General features: G+C 38.7%; 2 long non-coding RNA genes across 3 annotated transcripts in view; one reads left to right on the top strand and one right to left on the bottom strand.

Moving 5' to 3' along the window:
* LOC139811950 (uncharacterized) overlaps positions 1-6,002 on the top strand; it is a 48,701-nt gene extending 42,699 nt beyond the window's left edge. The window contains exon 3 of the long non-coding RNA XR_011731784.1: positions 3,869-6,002. This is a non-coding gene — a long non-coding RNA (uncharacterized lncRNA). The remainder of the gene's footprint in view (positions 1-3,868) is intronic.
* The window catches only part of LOC139811751 (uncharacterized), a 105,870-nt gene extending 88,108 nt beyond the window's left edge, over positions 1-17,762 (bottom strand). For both annotated transcript variants that reach the window (XR_011731737.1, XR_011731738.1), the window contains exons 1-6: positions 17,384-17,762; positions 17,028-17,092; positions 16,534-16,621; positions 15,840-15,960; positions 15,255-15,369; positions 14,927-14,978 (exon numbers count right to left, since the gene is read on the bottom strand). This is a non-coding gene — a long non-coding RNA (uncharacterized lncRNA). The remainder of the gene's footprint in view (positions 1-14,926; positions 14,979-15,254; positions 15,370-15,839; positions 15,961-16,533; positions 16,622-17,027; positions 17,093-17,383) is intronic.
* Positions 17,763-17,963: the final 201 nt, after the last annotated feature.

The raw sequence follows: 17,963 nt of genomic DNA, 5'->3' as shown, positions 1-17,963 counted from the left end.
AGTATAAACGTCACTGGAGACTGATGGAAATGGACGAGATGAGGGGGAAACGGACGATCGGGAAATGGTAGAAAATCGAATGGGGGAGGAAGAAAATACGAAGAACCAAGGGATCCCGTCGCTGTTAAGGGGGGAGGGAATTGGAAATTCGCCTGATCCTTACATAGTAACTGCTTTATTTTTTAGGTGAAGAGATATTCGAAATAAAGCACATTAGAAACATACTGCCAAATATCGACGAGGCTAGGATTTCGACTATTGATTGCGAGTATCGAAGATATAAATGTCTTTTAATGCACACGTGAATTTTCAATGTTTTAGAGATTGTTTCATGTCATTTCATGTAATTAATCAATTTCTAATGATATGATTATTTAAAAGGAGATCATTGTCACTATTTTAATATAAATGATTATTTTTAACAATAAAATGTATTAAAAATGTGTTTTAGCTGTTGAAACGACTTCAGTATTGTCATAAATAATAAAATTATTTTTTATAAAGCTAACATTAAACTTTTATGCATTCTTATCGTTATGTATCTATTGTTTATTATTAATAGCGGCGGAGAGATATGTTTCAATGCTTAATAAGTACATATTATAGATATATAATAGATATTTATTCTATCTTATAATGAAATACAGAAGGAGATAAAACGTACTTTGCTGAGTAAACACGTGACATAAATTTTTCCGTAATTCTGCGTAAAGAATGAACATCACGAGTCGGTTCCTTTCTACTTTGAATTGAGCTCAAGATGAAAGTGCAACTTGCCTCGCGTTTCGAGCATAGAAAACGCGATGTTTAAGTACCCTGAGACGCCCGCATTTTCCCGCCTCGTGGCTCAAAACGAGCGGTAATGAACGTCGATTTTTTTTTGCTTAGCCACGTTTTGCGCTCGCGCCTCCTTGCGCACCTTTTTCTGTAATGTTCGCGGAAGGGATAAAACGGATACCTATAATTAAGTAAAAAATGCTAAAAATTATTTTTTTCCCACTAATTAATTTTTAGAAATTTCTTTGTTTTGACTGGTTTTCTATTCAAATTAAATTACAATTAATTTCAGCAAATTAAAATAATTAATTGTTTGTGCTTCGTGAAGTAGTAATAAAATTTTCGGTGCTCGCATAAAAATGTACAAATTATAAGCATGACAATTTATATCGTGAGTCTAAAAATATTGGATTATTTTTACAAAAATAAAATACTTTCTTCTCTTCCTTCTTATTGTCTTACTTAACAGTATAACTGTTACAGGAAAAATGATAAAAGGATCTTTCTTGGAGAACTGGCTTTCTTAACTTGCTAGTCTCACTAGGAAAATTCTTTTTCCGATACAAATCGCTATTCTTAGTCGTCTAGGCACAGTTCGAATAGATCTCTCTTTTATTCCCGACTTTTCCTGTCTTCAACTCACACGAAATGCATAAGAATTGCAGAAATGCAAGTTGCATGTAAAATATAAATATATGGAGAATATCTGTATAAATATCTACATGTAATATATGTAAATATGTAAGAAAACATTTACTTTTTATAATAACTGAATAACGTGATAGATTAGCTAGATCAGATATAGAAGATTGTATATATTAAAATACTTTTAAAGAGATAAAGTTATTTAATTTTAAGTAAAAAATTTTGTCATTTATTAACAGTTCAAAAACTTAATTTGCTAAATATTTAACTCGAAAATTGTTAGTGACCTGAAAAGATAAGTTTCAGAATTTATTATTACAATTTAGAGCAAGAAATTTGAAACATCTATTACGAGAAATAAGAAACTTGATTATATTTTTTGAAATTGATCATGTTTCTTTTTTCAATGTAAGGAGAATACACGCATGAAAACAGGACCAAGAACCGAGAGAAGAATGCTAAAATCGTTACGCAACGCAAACATGATAAAAAGTTACAGACATACAAAAAACTCTGCAAGGTATAAAAGAAATGACGTTAGTGAACAACTCGCTTCTTCCATTCACTGTCTCTTTTATTCCTTGAATACATCAAGAAGCGCAGCCGCGAAGCGAAACGGGAAAAAGAAAACGACGAGACGAAAGACACGACGAAAGTGAAAAGCTCGCGGTAAATATCGAGCGTGTAATTTACTCTTTAAAGAACACTCGAACGATAATTAAGCCGACCTGCCAGCGCCGTGCCAGGAAGCTGGAAAAAGCGAGCAGGAATACTTGAACGAATGGAGTGAGGGAGAAAAGTAGAGTGCGGAAATATATAAGGGGAGGAAAAATAGAGAGAGATTAATGCAAAGAAAGAAAAACGAAGAAAAATAAAAAAGAGAGAGAAATGATGAAGGAAAATGAGGAAAGGGATGCAAAGACTGTTGTAAGGAGGACAGGCGCAACTTAAAAAAAATCTTGTCTGGTTTTCTTTCGTGAGCATGGCCTGCAACGATACGTGAACTGCTTTTAATTAGCGACCAGGTTGTACTTGGAAAAAAAAGCTAAAATATATAAGTATCAAGAATTAAATTAAGCACATGACAAACGAAGCTAGGCCAATTAAGATAAGAAAGACTCACAATGATATTGTGTAACAGATTGCAACTTTTTACTGCAGACTTATAAAAATTTCGACATTGTCCATACAACGTAAAATGTTAGTCGCTTTACTACACTTGGCACTATTGCCAATTTAACGGCCAGAAGAGGAAAAAGATATAATATTGACCTTTCTTACTTACAAATGTCAGTTGTTCGCGTTTACTTCGAAAAATTTGCTGATTAACATCTCAAGAATACATTCGATTTTTGGCACATTTCTTTCTGTTGTAATAAATCATGAACACATTTTTGGAGTAATATCATTATTCAATTTTCGTTGACAAGTTATATCAGACGAACACATTTTCGAAGTAATATCATTATCCAATTTTCAAGTATTATCAGAAATACACATACAAGTAACATTCATTAGTTTTATAAGAATTTAGAAAATCGATATAATTCTCATGTTTATTTGCAATTTTAATTCTCTACAATTGCTTTTAATAATTATTATTCTTTACACATGTTATTAAAAATACTATATCCATGATATTTCATTTATTTTACGCATAATTTTAAATATTTTTTAAGCAATTTATTACTATCAATAAGTAAAAATTTATTTATTCACAATTTGGTTGTTCGTGCCACCTGAGAAAATATTTCAACGTCTTAAGAGACGAGATAGCAGTCTAATAAATAAATGAATGCAGTCTAACTCTTCGCCTAAATAAATAAAAGCAGACCGAAAGGGTGTCGACTCCATGCATTTCTCCCCTTTTTTGCGCGGGGGTGGGCGAGCCGGAGCAGCAACAGCAGCAGCAGCAGCAGCAACAGCGACAACGGCTGCGACGGGAGGGTAAAGTCGTACTCAGCGACGTTTTATACGTCGTCGGGTTTCATGCGGCGGGGTAATTTTTTTATTAGCTTGAAAACCACTCGACCCGTCGTCGTCGTCGTCGTCGTCGTCGTCGTCGTCGTCGTCGTCGTCGTCGTTGTCGTCATCGTCGACGTCGTCATCGTTGTGTCGCGCAGCATGTCGGTGAGATCTACCCTCCCCTCCCCCCCCACCGAGAAAAAGATCGACTACTCCTCGCGCGCTCCTGTGTGTCTATGTTTTTACTCTTTTTCCTCCCGCTGTTCTCCACACCACACACCGTTGCCACCCCAGTTTGCTCTTCGCGGATTAATCGCGACTTCTCCCCCTGTCCATATTTCGCCCGTCAAACAGTCAAAAGAACCACACATTCATTTGCTTTATTAAGTAGTTTTGCGCGAATTAAGAGCACACTCGCTCGCGGCTTTATTAACTCGCGCGTTCTCATCTTCTCTTACTCCCTTTTTCGTTTTTGTTTCAGTTTGCTATCCAACGAGAGATGAGACCAATTATGCGACACGACGATCGGCGCACAAGTACGAACATGAGTGTGGAACACATTGTTGAACTTGGAGTTATTTCGGATGGCAGACGGCCGATTTCGAAGACCGTTAATGTTAGGCACTCAGCGTGTCTGCGATATAATTATCACGAGCGCCAATTAAGTATTCTCGTTTGCGGTCGATTGCTCATTCGTTATTAATCGCGCACGTTTAATGCAATTTTCACCGACAGTTTTCGTTAGGCATGATCCTGAAGACCATTATACCATTTTACGAGGATAATTAATTCCTTATTAATAGTCTTTCAAAAAAAAAAATACGCCTTATTAAATATTCACAATTATCTATTTACGGTAATCTTTAGCAAATTATTACTACTAAATATTAAGTACCTAAATTTCTTCAATTAAATATTTTCGGTGAATGATATACGACTTGCAAAAGAATTGTTCGCCACACCATCCCATCCTTAACTGTGTAATCTGGCGCTCGAATGGCAAATTTCAGCTTCGGCAAATTCCGGAGGAAAATTAAGGTACTTTTTCTCGACAGGTTAAAGTGTCAAGAACTTAAGACCTCGCGAGCAACCCCTCCTCGGGGTGTCGAGACTGCTTAGAAACTCTTAAAGGGTAATAAACTTGTTTCACGTGCACGCGTCGCTTATTATAACGAGTTTGAGAAATGCCGACAGGTTCACGTTCTTCTGTTCAAGATATTCAGGTTACCAAACAGGATTGCAAAACGTGAACTCAAACGTTAACGCGGACTCTTGTATTTCTCGTGTTATTTATGTAAACGACATATAACAATCGCTGTACATAATATTCTTTACTCCGCGCAAAATATCGTATAAAAAAATGATGTTTATGTTTCCGTTTGTAGCTCAATCTCAGAAACGTGTGAAGTTAAACGATCCTCGCGGTTTTCGAGAGGTACGCGGGCTTCCCTTCGCGCGACAAAATGAGACCCGATGCGCGCGATCGTGTCAGAATCATAGGAACGGAAGCCATCCTACGGAGGGCCCTCCGGTATTAATGCGAAGGAGAAGCCCTCGGTTCCCCGATTCTCCCAATCACCGGCATAAATAAATCGTGCTTCCCGTCTATTCCTTCGCCGTCGGCCCGGAATCCCCGCCACTCGATCAGGCATCGCGAATACGCCGTCAGCGTGCATAAGAAGAAAAAGGAAAGTGATCGGATGGGACGATTGTGCCGCTTCCCGCGATCGGATCGGAGATCTGTCGTTAAGCCGCGCTTACTCTCTGCCAGTCCCGCGGAACGATGTGTAATCAGGCCGACGTTCCCGATTTATTTGAGACAGCTTTATCACCGCCGCCGCGACCGTACAATACGGCCGATATATCGACGACGATAAAGGAGATATATTTTTGCACTTTCTCCCGGGTGACACATCGTACGCGACGCTCTCGCCTCGCTCGCGAAACAGATTTATCGCCGTTTTCGTGATGTGCATACTATTAACGTATTATATTAGCGAATGTGGATGGTGCACATATCTTTATTTATAAATTACTTTCTCAGTTGTCTTTTTTTTTTTTAAATCGTCCTTGCTTTAACATACATTTCTTCCCAGATGCAGATTTCTTTATCTGATTGTAGGATTACTTTTAGACATTATCATTTTAGCGATATTTTAAAAAGCATTCATTTATGCCACATTTTAGCGCGCGCTATTGACGTCGAATAGTGAAAGTAACTTAACGAAACGCCGTAAATTGGAACATGAGAAGGCAACTATATGAAATCCCGAGGCGAATTCTTAGGGGGGAAGGGTTCTTGGTACGACGCTTAAGCATGGACTTTAACCATTAGTCTACGAGCCATTAACTAAATTATGCAAGCACCGCCGAACTCCTGCAAACGTAGCACGCGTAAACTTCAGCCATCGCGTTGGGATCCGGATCGATCGAATTATTCATACCATCCACATATGCTGCTCTAACTTACGTTCATCATTAGCCCTTCGCGACCTAGTACGAAGTTTCGCAGTTATTTTTGCCCGTAAGCTCCGCGTAATAGATACCGCATGTACATTATAATGAATCATGTTAAAATGAATATCAACGTACGTCGTTGTTCGGTTTCTCGTGCGTTTTATATTATTATAGATCTTGAAAAGTATCTTGAACGTATTACTGTGCTTTGGTGTGTGAATAAATTAGGAATACTATTACGAATAAACGCAATTAAGAAACTTGTCCATGTGACCATTACTTTGCTTAGAGTCTTTTGCGGCGTATGTCTTTCAAGAGAGGCAATTTATCAGAGGTAGTTCGAACACGAATTGATTCTGGACTTATTTACAGCATACCCCGTCCGAGTTTTTGAATTACGAGAAACTAAAAGCCCCCAAAGTTGGACTCGACCCCGAGAATGTCCCGCTAGTGCACAGGTGTGGGTCACGAGAGGGTCGTTAACGCGCAGCCTTAACTTAACTCCCGGCGATTAATCTCCCCACGCTAATTATTTAACCGGTTACCGGGAGAGTCCCGAACGGTCGAATAACGGCGTTCCGTTATCGGATGTAGCAGGATCGTTCGAGTGGAGTGGCGGCAGCGGGGGGTGCGGAGCAGAGGCATCAGTAGCGAGTAGGGGGGTTTAGGGGGGTGAGGTCTTGAGGTTCGGTCGCGCTTACGAGGATACGCTTGCACGAGGGGTTGGGATCTCGCGCAAGAGTAAATTGATTAGAATTAAAGGGTTGGCTGGCAGGTGCTGCTACGGAGGCTGTTGCAGACCTACCCGAGGAAGAAGAGACCTCGAGAGGAGAGCGAGTAGCGGCGAGGAAGAGCCACGTCGCGAGAGGAACGGAGGGAATCCCAAGCCAAGAGGGAAAAGCAGCAGGACGTGGGAGGGAAAGGGGGGGCGAAGGTACAACGGTGACCACAGCCTCGACGCTGATTGGTCGAGTCAAGTTTGTGGCAAGATGGCTGGCTGGCTGGCTGTTGCCACCGCCGTTGCCGCAGCTACTGCTTCTGCTTCTGCTTCTGCTTCTGCTACTCTATACTCACGTCGTCCTCCCTTTCTAGTCCTCGCGCCCACCATTACCCCCCTTCCCGCCTCAACCCTTCCTCCGGCTCTACGGCCGCGCTGCCGTAGTTCCCTTCTACGCGGTCTCTAAGATGCTTTACCTATGTGCCAAATAGATGTATGTACGTGTACACGCCTGTTCGAAACAATGCCGGGCGTGCAACCACCCTCGCGCGCTCGCCCACTACCCTTTCTCCGGCCCACCACCCTCCGCGTCGCGCCCCCTGCCCTCTTCCACGAGGCTGCCACCATCCTTACGTGCCACACCAACCCTTACCGCTACCTATACGCTCTACCGCCGACCACCCACATCGCCCGTCTCTTCCTCCGGCCACCCCACCCTCCCCCTCCCCCCGTCACCCACAGCTCTCCATCTCAACTCTGTGAGCACGGCGTCACTGCTTCTACCATCCGCAACGCACACCACCACCCACCCTCCTTTCACCCATCACGTACGCCGTCCTTCTCTCCCCTTTACGTACCTTTCTCTTTCCCTTTCTGTTTCCACTTCCGTCTTCCTCAAACGCCCGATCCAATCCACCCGACGGGTAAGACCGTACGGTGCCGTAAGTACGGGAACACCGGCGCGGTCTCTCAAAGAGAATGCGATAATACGAAGAACTTCGACTAATGAGTTAATAGTTGGTGCCTCGCGTTACCGGCAGTACCGGGAAGTACTTTATTCGACGTCGCCGGGAGCAACGAGATTATAACGCGGCGGAGTGGGTGTGAGTGAAGCCACACTCACACACACACATACACATACATATTACGCGCGCGCGTACATCGCGTGTATACACACAGCCACACGCTCGCTGATATCCGGAAGAAGTATATGCGTAACGGCATTGTCGACAGCGAGCAAGACCGTTGAGAAAATTCGTCCGACATAATCAGACGACTATCTCGTTTCCGTCGCCCACCTTCCGAGTCCTTCAAGTCGTGCCGATCTCTCTCTCCTCAGCCTTGAACGACTTTTCCTCTTCTTTGCCCGCAAGGTCGCCCGCGGCGGCAGCTGATTTACTGTCGGCGCGCGCCGCTGACGCCGATCGAAGCGGCGTTCATAATCGCGCCCTCGCCTCGTGCTAATTAACAGGCCTTCGGATCCTTCGCAACTCTCGCGGCCGAAACGAGGGTAAAAAGTAACTAATGGGTAATGCCGGCTAATGGAAAAAACTGGGGTTGACATTTTGATTGTTTCTTCTCATTGACTCACGCGCGCGACCCGAGGCTATAAAACGTTATAATTAATATATAAATAAACATATCGAAGACTTTCAACCCTAGCTAGCCACACTTCTTTTCGAATCATTAATTCACCACACTCCGATCCGTGAGACCGCTCGGTTTTGTGCCGCATGTCATTTTCTAATTAATATCCTTAAGCTTGTAATGTAGAAATTGGAAATACAGAGTCTGAATAAGAGGTTTATGGTAATATCAGGTCAAGAAAATGATTTGAGTTTAAATTGAATTTATTATAAGGAAACTAGAAAATTTTATGTTATCATGTGAAAACTAGAAAACCGAAAAACGTTTAGCGGTCCAATAGGCCGGAATGTGGCGAGCTAAAGTTAACTTCAAACTTTGTAAGAATTTGCGCCAAACAACACAATAGTTATATTTGTGATTGTATCAATAAATAACAAGCTATTCCCCGACCATAATCTTGATCAATTCCGAAGTTGTTTGTTTTTTTGGAAAAATTTTAAGAAAGGTTGGCAGATTATTTTTATTAACAAAGAAAAGCGAATTAGAATCGTTCCGCTATCATTCATATTAATGCGAACACATGCGAGATTCCTTTCAGTTTGACGAATATATCCGGTGAGGGAGGACGAACCGAGGGACGAACGCGGCGTTCAGAGAGCCTTCTTTGGTTTAAACGTCGCGGAAAAATTCACGCCTCGAGATTCTCTCGTGACAACAAAAAGGAACGGCGCGAACTTGCCCGCTCCATAGCCGTTCGCGTAGAGAAAAGTGCAACCAATAATTTTATTTTCCGCGATAAAGCACGGCGCTCGCGTGGCGTCGCCAAAGCGCGGGGGTGGCGCGTGGGCCACCATGAGGGATACGGGATTGGGGTGCGACGGGGGCAAGCCGCGTATCTTTAGTAAGTAAACAGAGCGCCTTATGAATTTTAAGCAGCACGACGGAGAGAGTACCAGAGTCTCTCTCTGCAGCTCGCTTATTTTCGTCATCTCTCTTTATCTTCTCTTCACACGCTCTTTTTCTCTCTCACCTTTTTTCACTTCTCTCTCTTTCCTCCATATCTCCCAGCACCCTCCGTCGCTCGTTTTCACTCGCTTTTTCTCCTTTGAGGCGACCTCTTATATGCACGAACCGAGACGGTGAAGAAGGGCAACGTAATTTAGAAAAGTAGATGCACCAAGATTGTGTAAGCGGCGTTCTTTTCCTTCGGCTTGGCGGTCAAAACATGAAGATGATGACATAGGCAACGAGGTCGTTACTCCGTGTTACTTGAAGAGCGATCCGTCGCGAAATTCTCTCTTTTATTTGCACGTAAAGAATATCTTTGTCAATAATTACAAGATAAAATATTATTACTAATAATCACGTTAATTATTTTCAAAAGTTGTTTAATATAATTTAATATAGGAAGATGATATATATATATATATATATAGCTGTACCTGAGAAGTAAAGAATCGTATCTTTTCATTATTATAAATGTAGAGAAAACAGGGTTTAAAGTTTATTATTTCTATGAAAATTTCCAATACGACTTTTCCTAAACATTGTATCTTAGGAACTAGTAATAATGAACATTGACAAAAACTGGCGATGACTTTTTACTTCTAAAGTACATATATATAAATTATATTTTATTTTGTATCTCCCTCTCCCCTCCTTTCAATTCTCCGGCGCTTTAGCAGACCGTGATTTCCGCAATTATTCGCACCTACATCAGAACCTGCTGCTCGACGAAGCAATTCTGTGCACGATGGAGAAAAGTATTCTCGTACTGACAGAATTCGTTCGCGAGACGACGACAAAGCCTCGGGATTTGCGTCGTCTCACGATTGTGGGCGGTCACGCCGTTGTTTTGATATTGATCTCCGGATAGGACAGCGTCGTCGTCTAAGCATTCTAATGGCAAGGGATCGGGATTCTGCGCGCTGCGAGGCGCACGTGCTTCTAATGATTTTAGTGTACCGTGGTATACCCTCACTGGCAATATATAGGCGGGCACGTATAGCCACGTATCGTATCCACGTTACCGGGGCGCGGTGTAATATGTCCTGGAGAAGCCCGAAGGGGTGGGTGCCAAAGGAGGGTGGGAAGGAGGCACTCCCCGGGACGGTCTTGCGGGATTCTTAATGGCGAAGGGCCTCCGAGGTAACACTATGGCTATTAAACGCAGACCCTACCACTTCGTCTTCTCTTCCGACACACACTCTCCCCATATACGTATCTCTCCTCATCCTCTTCCGTGCAAACCCCGATATATAGTTTCAGACTTTGCGACCCAAAATTTCGATAGGAAACTAGTGGAAAGTGTACAGAAAGAGTTTAGTTTCCGTAACATTCTTGCGAGAATCGATTAACTTTGATCGATCTTATCTTATGAGAATTCAGAATTGCCATGAAGAATTATGCAGAATTATTTTCACAAGTTTTGGCTGTTGAGTAACACGGTTGCACAGCTATTAAATAAGTGCAAGTTTTTTACAGCTCTATAGCCAATAATTTTCTCGTTGAATGAAGATAATAAAAGTCGATCTTATAAAATAAGATTTTAACTAATTTCTAATTAATAAAGTTTGCAAATAAAGGACAAGACACAATTGAAATGTAGCTAAAGAACTTGAGTTCGCAAAAAAGCGATAAAAAAAACGTTGGGCAGTGAAACGAGCCTGCAAGTAAAATTACAGTCACGCGTGAAAGATCATTCGAGAGGAACGGAATTCGGGAGTGGCGTGCAGGCGCGGCGCGGCGTAGGTTGCTACGGGGGGTAAGTAAGGAAAATGTAAGCCTGGATCAACCGCGCTCATCCCCTTTGGCGTCGGCGTTTGACGCGACCGCTGAAATTTTTACTTCGTTCGATTTGGTCTTTCGGTGAGATTCTCCCCGTCCTCTGATTGGTGGACCCTGGCCACGCCCTGCCACGTAAGGGTGACTCGCTCGCCCGAGCACTATCAACCCTTATGTAGATATGCCCGATGCGAGCACACTTATGTGTGCCGGCACGCGTACACATGTGTATACGCGTTTATTTGCGGATGTATGCGTCTATGTGTGTATAAGTACGTGTGCGTATACGTGTGGGGCCGCAGACTTCACGGGTACATACGTGAATACATACGGCCGATACATAAGCATAGGGATGTATATACCGGGTGGGGTTCCCGTTCGAGAGACGGCAGTGGGCTTTCGATACGACACGGTCGATCGAACGGCTCGTATTTTCGGTATCGAGGCGTTATCTCTCGGGAAGATAAGCGTGCACCACAGGATGCCTGAAAAATATTTCGACACCGTTTACCGGTGACTGCATGCACTTATGCACGTCTGCACAGGTACATACGAGGAGTGTGTCTGAGATAGCATTGCAGAGATTGTCGATAGGACAGAGAAAAAATTTCATGCGAAACAGTTATGCCTTATACCTACTTTGGAATTCAGATATCGGATTAATATTTTTAAAAATTTTATACGAAAGTTTAACCCAACAAATTATCTGCTTTATAATAATTACATTTACATCATGATGCAATAATCATGAGAGAAAAAGAGAGAGAGTACGCTTCTCTGTGTACATCACGTTAAGAGAGAGAGAGAGAGAGAGAGAGAGAGAGAGAGAGAGAGAGAGAGAGAGAGAGAGAGAGAGAGAGAGAGAGAGCGAGAGAGCGAAAGAGAGCGAGAGAGCGAGAGAGAGCGAGAGAGCGAGAGAGAGAGAAAAACAATTTGACATAAAAAATTAATTTCTAATTAGAATAAATCCAAATCTCGATAACACATATTCTTCTAAAAATTAATTATCTCCATTCAAATTTAAAAAAAAATGTACAATAATTCTGCAATAGCCATATATTATTGTTACAAATAATGCGAAAAATCCGTATAAGACATACGTTCGTTAGCTTGTAAGTGAAGTAACGCATTCAAAGTACCCAGACAAATTCTATTATTTTTACTTTCGACCACTGAAGTGGGACAGCTCGTATATGTAACACACCACGAGTAACAATAATTAGCGACGTTAACGTATAAGCAATGATAATATATTGCCCGAATGCACGTCGCGTTGTGTTCATATATATTTCGAAAATGAATTCCATGTAAAAAAATGGGGAAATCTCAATGCGAAATTATATATATATTATATATATATCTGGATCGCGTGATTTAATTTTCGGGTACACCCACCTAACGTTCACCACGCCAAGTTTAGCTTCCCTGTATTTAATTACATAGCGTATGCTATCTCATTCAGCGTTGCTGTAGCAATCGTACGATATATTTAATATTTATGCGATTCCATGTATGGATTTGTTACAGATCTATCTACATTGTGACATTTGCCAAAATTAGATACATCGAAACTTCACACATTTCCCTCACTTTAATTATTTACATTGATAATTCTTTTAAAATTGATTTAAATAATAGTATCAGTAAACTATAAATATCATATATTGTATTTTATTACTTCAAAAAATTTCAATTATTAAAATTTTATGGCTTTAGTTTTAACACAGACTAATATGTATTATATATTTATTATATGTTCTCATCCCCATATGTAGCTGTCATAATTACTTATTATAATTTAATTAATCTAGCTATTATAATTCAATTACACATGTAGATTAATACTTATTGTTAGATGTAATTACATGAATGTAATTATATATATGTAATCTACTATATAATTAAATTATTATTATATGGATAATTAATAAATGATATATTACAAATGAAGCTTAGGCGTGCCTCTTTTAGTAGACTTAAGTACGTTTTATAAAATATGTATCATATAATATATATCTTATAAAAATATGAAAATAACATGCATTATGTAAATAATGATGTCATAAATATGCAATATTAAATAAACGATTACGCAGATATAAAAGTTAAAATATTATTTAAATAATTCTTTCTTTATCTTGTATGAATTTGTATACAATAACTTTTAATATGTGATAAGATAGCCGTTATAATAGAATAACCATTAAATCAAATATATATATATGAAAACGACTGTGCCAGATTATTGCGACTTACAAAGATTATTAATTATTATAGAATATTTTCTATGTGTTAAAGGAAAGAAATTTATCTTTTTAATTAAGGAATATTAATAAAAAATAAACTTCATCTTTGGCTATCCTGTTCTTATACATATATTATAGCTTTTTTCTTATTCTTTCTCTATTTCTTTATTCTTCTCATCAGATTATATGCTTTTATTCTTTCTCAAATATTTATACTATTGCTCGTAAAAATGTTTGTATGCGGATGTATATAGGGGTGTATAAATATATGTAAATATCCGCAGTATATTGAGCTCGGGTCCGTGGGTTTACTAACAATAAGCCCAAATGACTGTGCGGATCAGTCATCCCTGCGGAACCGCAGATTCCTAGCAATCACGTAAAGTGCCATCTAGACCTACGATCATCATTCGGAACCTTGTAAAGAACAACTTGCTATACCGATAATGACATCATTTTGACTGCAATGTGTCCCTTGGAAATAAATGCAAACTCGATGAATAACTCGGTGAATTCATACTATTCATAAATCTTATACGAATATGATTATGAATCACGAATTACGAATCGCGTAATCTGGCGCAAACTTTAAGATTAAGAAATTTTGATATTGGACACTTTCTTTATACTCTAAGATTTTATTCTTGAAGTGACTTTCAAAGTTAGCGAGTTGTGAAATCTATCTTATCTTCCCGCAGATGCCTCTTAAATAGCAATATCGAATTACTTATTATTAATAAATCATATTATTTTCTTAACAATACTATTTTTTAATATTAAATATTTCACTTCTTTTTTTAAATAGACCCTAAATATAGTATGTAATGTCCGCGGTGGGAACGAGAGAGACGCGTTTCCCTCAATACATATACACAAGTATATATGATAATTTTGAGAAAATTAATATTTACATATGTAATCTGAAAACACTAGCAAGTTAAACTGTATTACTTTTATTTTTTATTTACGTATTTATCTATTTACGTTTTTTTTTAGTTTTCAAAGTCCAAAAATTTATAGTTAACAGCGCTAGTGATATGTAGCGCGTTTGGACGATTAAACGGTTTGACTGTGTCAAAAAATTTCAGGTAAACTTTCTTTTTAGAATTAACCACCGGAGTTACAAAATAAGATATAAAAGCAAAGACAAACAGGTATATTTTCTCTCATAAATCTGACCGATACCTGTAGGCCTATTCTGTAATCCTTAATAACAAAGTCTTTAGGACTGCGAAATCATTTTTGGCCATGAGAAGACAATGAATATAAACAAATGATTGCGAGAATGTCTGTACCAGACAATATTTGATACACCAGCGAGAAGAAAAGATCTAAGTTGTGATGTCATGAAAAATAGTTCTAAAGTACGCATAATCACGGTCGCATGACGAAAATTTCAATATGAGTCAAAAGTGACCCCAGTATCGGTTCCCTGCGTTGCTGTTTATGGTTGTCATTCGAAAGTATCAATACTATTCACCCCATTCACTATATCAATTTTGGAAGAGTTTCAGGAATATTGAGAATATTCTTAACTTTTTCTACTAATTCTAGAGAATCTAAAGATTCTAGAGAAACTAATTTATTCTTTTTAAGGCAACGGATGTATAGAATGCTTTATTCTTATACATATGTAGACCTTCGTATTGTTATCAAATTGTATACAATTATCTGGATATATGGTAAGTATATTTAATAATTTGCTACACATCCGTTACCTCAATAAATATGTTAATTCATCACTCACCGACCCTGATTCGCAACAGCGGAATTATATCTGCCACGTAGCTACGTTGAATCTGTAACATACAAACATAAAATTCATATTAAAATAGTGTTAAAAAAACCCAATGTTTTAAAACATAATTCCTATGACATCAAACCTTTTATTTATCATTCAATTAGATATTTATTTAAATAATTATTTTTCTAAAAAGATCTTTACAATAATGAGCTTTTATAAAACTTCAAATTACCACTTTCTTTCTAATTATTATTTCTAAATTATTGTGAACCAAAGCGATTCAAGAATAAACAGGAAAAAAGTTGCTTTTACACAAATAAATAATATTTACCGCAAAGTTGTTCCACTGGTGCCCGATGCCTCTCCCAGGCCTCCTCCTCCTCCTCTCAGGCTGTCCTCTCGGATTGTCAGCTCTCTCGATGCGACACTTTCCGCGTCGTTATCTTCTGTAACATATAAATAAATGATTTGATATTAAATCATTCTTACGCATCAAACTTCTTATTCATCATTTAATTACACTTTTATTTAAATAATTATACATTTTCAGAAAGATATCTTTACAAAAATAAATTCTTATATAAAATTTCAAATTACTTATTTTTTTTAATTATTATTATTTCAAAATCATGATGAAATAAAACGACTCAGGTATCTGTAATTAAGTATTCTGTAATGTACAAACATAAAAATCAAATAAAAAACGGCGCTCAAAATAATCAATAATTCAAAAGATAATGACATGTATAGAATATCTTAATAACTTTTTATAATATTTATTAAATTATAAATTTTCCAAAAAGGCTCTGCATAAGAATAAATTTTTATAAAACTTTAGATTAATTCTTTTTCTTTAATTATTATTTTTAAATAAAACAGAACGACTAATTTTACGCAAGTAAGCAGTAATGCTTACCTCAAAGTTGCTCCACCGACGTCCGATACCTCTCCTAGGCCTTCTCATTCTTCTCTCAGGTTCTTCCATCTGAACCCTTTTCTTTTATATCACACAACAGTTATATGTATACAAGATTGATCTGTAACATACGAAAATATTCAAATAAAAATAATGTCTAAGATAAATATCCTGATATCCTAATCCTAATATAATTATTTTAATTATTGAGAAATTATTTAGAAATATTTTGAAACATTTTATATATTAAGTAATATTTTATACCTATAAATTTTATATTAATCAAGTCATAAATAATTTATTATATATTTAAAAAATATTCAAATATAAGCTAAAATATTTTAAACAACAAATAAGTAGAATAAGTAAACCCGTTTGTTTTTTTTCGAAAAACTTTCTGAAATGGTGCAATAATTATAAGTTAGAGTGAGACAAGTGTATTTTGTTTCACTCTTATCTACTGCACTAGTGCACCAGTTCAGGAAGTTCTTCGAAAAATAACAAACGAAGTGGAATACGACCGTATGAGATATACAATCAAATTACGGAAAGGCTGTTAAAATATTTCATTAATTACACAATGTATTAGACATTTAATACACTATTACATACAGTGATCTGAAAACGATATACTCCGCAAATGAATAATTATTTCCTTTATTAACAATTAATAAATAGATTATGAAATGCTCACCTTATCTGTTAAACCTGGCCGCCTCCTCGGCTCCTCCTCTTCTCTTCTTTCTCCGTTGCTATTTCTTCTTAACATTCACATCTGTTTCCTAAAACAAACAAAATATTGATTACAATTAATCGATTACAAGCAATCACTAGAATACAATAATCGCGCGGCTCTGCCTCCTCATTCTTTCCTATACTTTCTACGATACTCTCGAAATTAATCACACGCGTACTTAATCATATTGCGACAGCGGAGAAATAAGAGAAAAAATTATAGCACGCTCGATATCAGCGATATTTCACAAATAATAATCAACACAACTAAATGTATCAACAAAACGCGGCGTCGCTAAAATTATTGATTCGCGCGATAGATCTTCGGCCGAACAAGACTTTCGAAATACGCGTTCGAACGGGTTATCAATATCCGAGCGCCGAATCTATATCTTTCGTGATGGGTACTGCAATAGATATTAAATGCAAAGTTAATTTACATGTTATACTCACCAATTAAATAAGTCGCGATCCGAGAGCCGATCCGTCTCGTGTCTGTCCACTCCGTCCGCCGCGTTCTGTAAATGAAAGGGGGGGGAATGTATAAATCAACATGGCGGAGAAATACTATATGCTTGCCTTTTACTACAATTATTTTATTTGCCTCCTAATGAATAAGCGTATCAATATTGGCAGATATCCGCGATTTCGCGACTGACCGCACGACGCGCCTTCGGCCGAACAAGTACTGCGAATATGTATTTTCAAGAATCTATCAATACCGGAGCGCGCCAAATGTGTACTACGCGCTAGATAGTATAGTTGCAAAGTAAATAACGAACGCAAGGTTAATATTATCTTATTTTTACCAGTTAAACGAGTCGCGACGCCACTCGTCCCGGAGCCGATCCGTCATCCTGTGTCTGGACTGTCCGCCGTCCGGAAACGAAGAGAGACCGTGACGTAATCAACATGGCGGAGGCGCTTCGTTTCCCGCGCGCCTCGCGGTCAACTTCACGCGACAAGATTGACGCGGCGTCACTACTACGCGTCTTGACGCGATTATACATTTTCCGTACTCCAAGTAGCAAATACTGTATGCTCGCCTTTTATTACGATCGCCAAGCATTAAAACAAGTATTCTTCTCTTTACAAATTACTTTAATTGTGCAACGCAAATATTACTTATAATTACTTATTGCCTTGCTTTCTATTTGATGATGCGAAATTTACGCTCGAACGGAAAATGCGTACTTACAATCTCGCGAGATTATGGATCCGCCCGACACTCGTCGACGTTCCGCGACAGATGTAATATACTGAGAAATCGCGTGAATTGCGCGGTCAACTTCGCGCGCTCAGAAGCAGTTACTGCCGCAACGATGCTACACCTGTTTGCTCCCAACTGCACTTTCGCGGACTTTTCACATTTTGGGTGCGTTCGCAGTT

The sequence above is a fragment of the Temnothorax longispinosus genome, chromosome 4, assembly GCF_030848805.1.
Source record: "Temnothorax longispinosus isolate EJ_2023e chromosome 4, Tlon_JGU_v1, whole genome shotgun sequence".
Classification (NCBI taxonomy): Eukaryota; Metazoa; Arthropoda; class Insecta; order Hymenoptera; family Formicidae; genus Temnothorax; species Temnothorax longispinosus.
The sequence above is the reverse complement of the archived record's forward strand: the minus strand, read 5'-3'. Positions and strand labels throughout refer to the sequence as shown.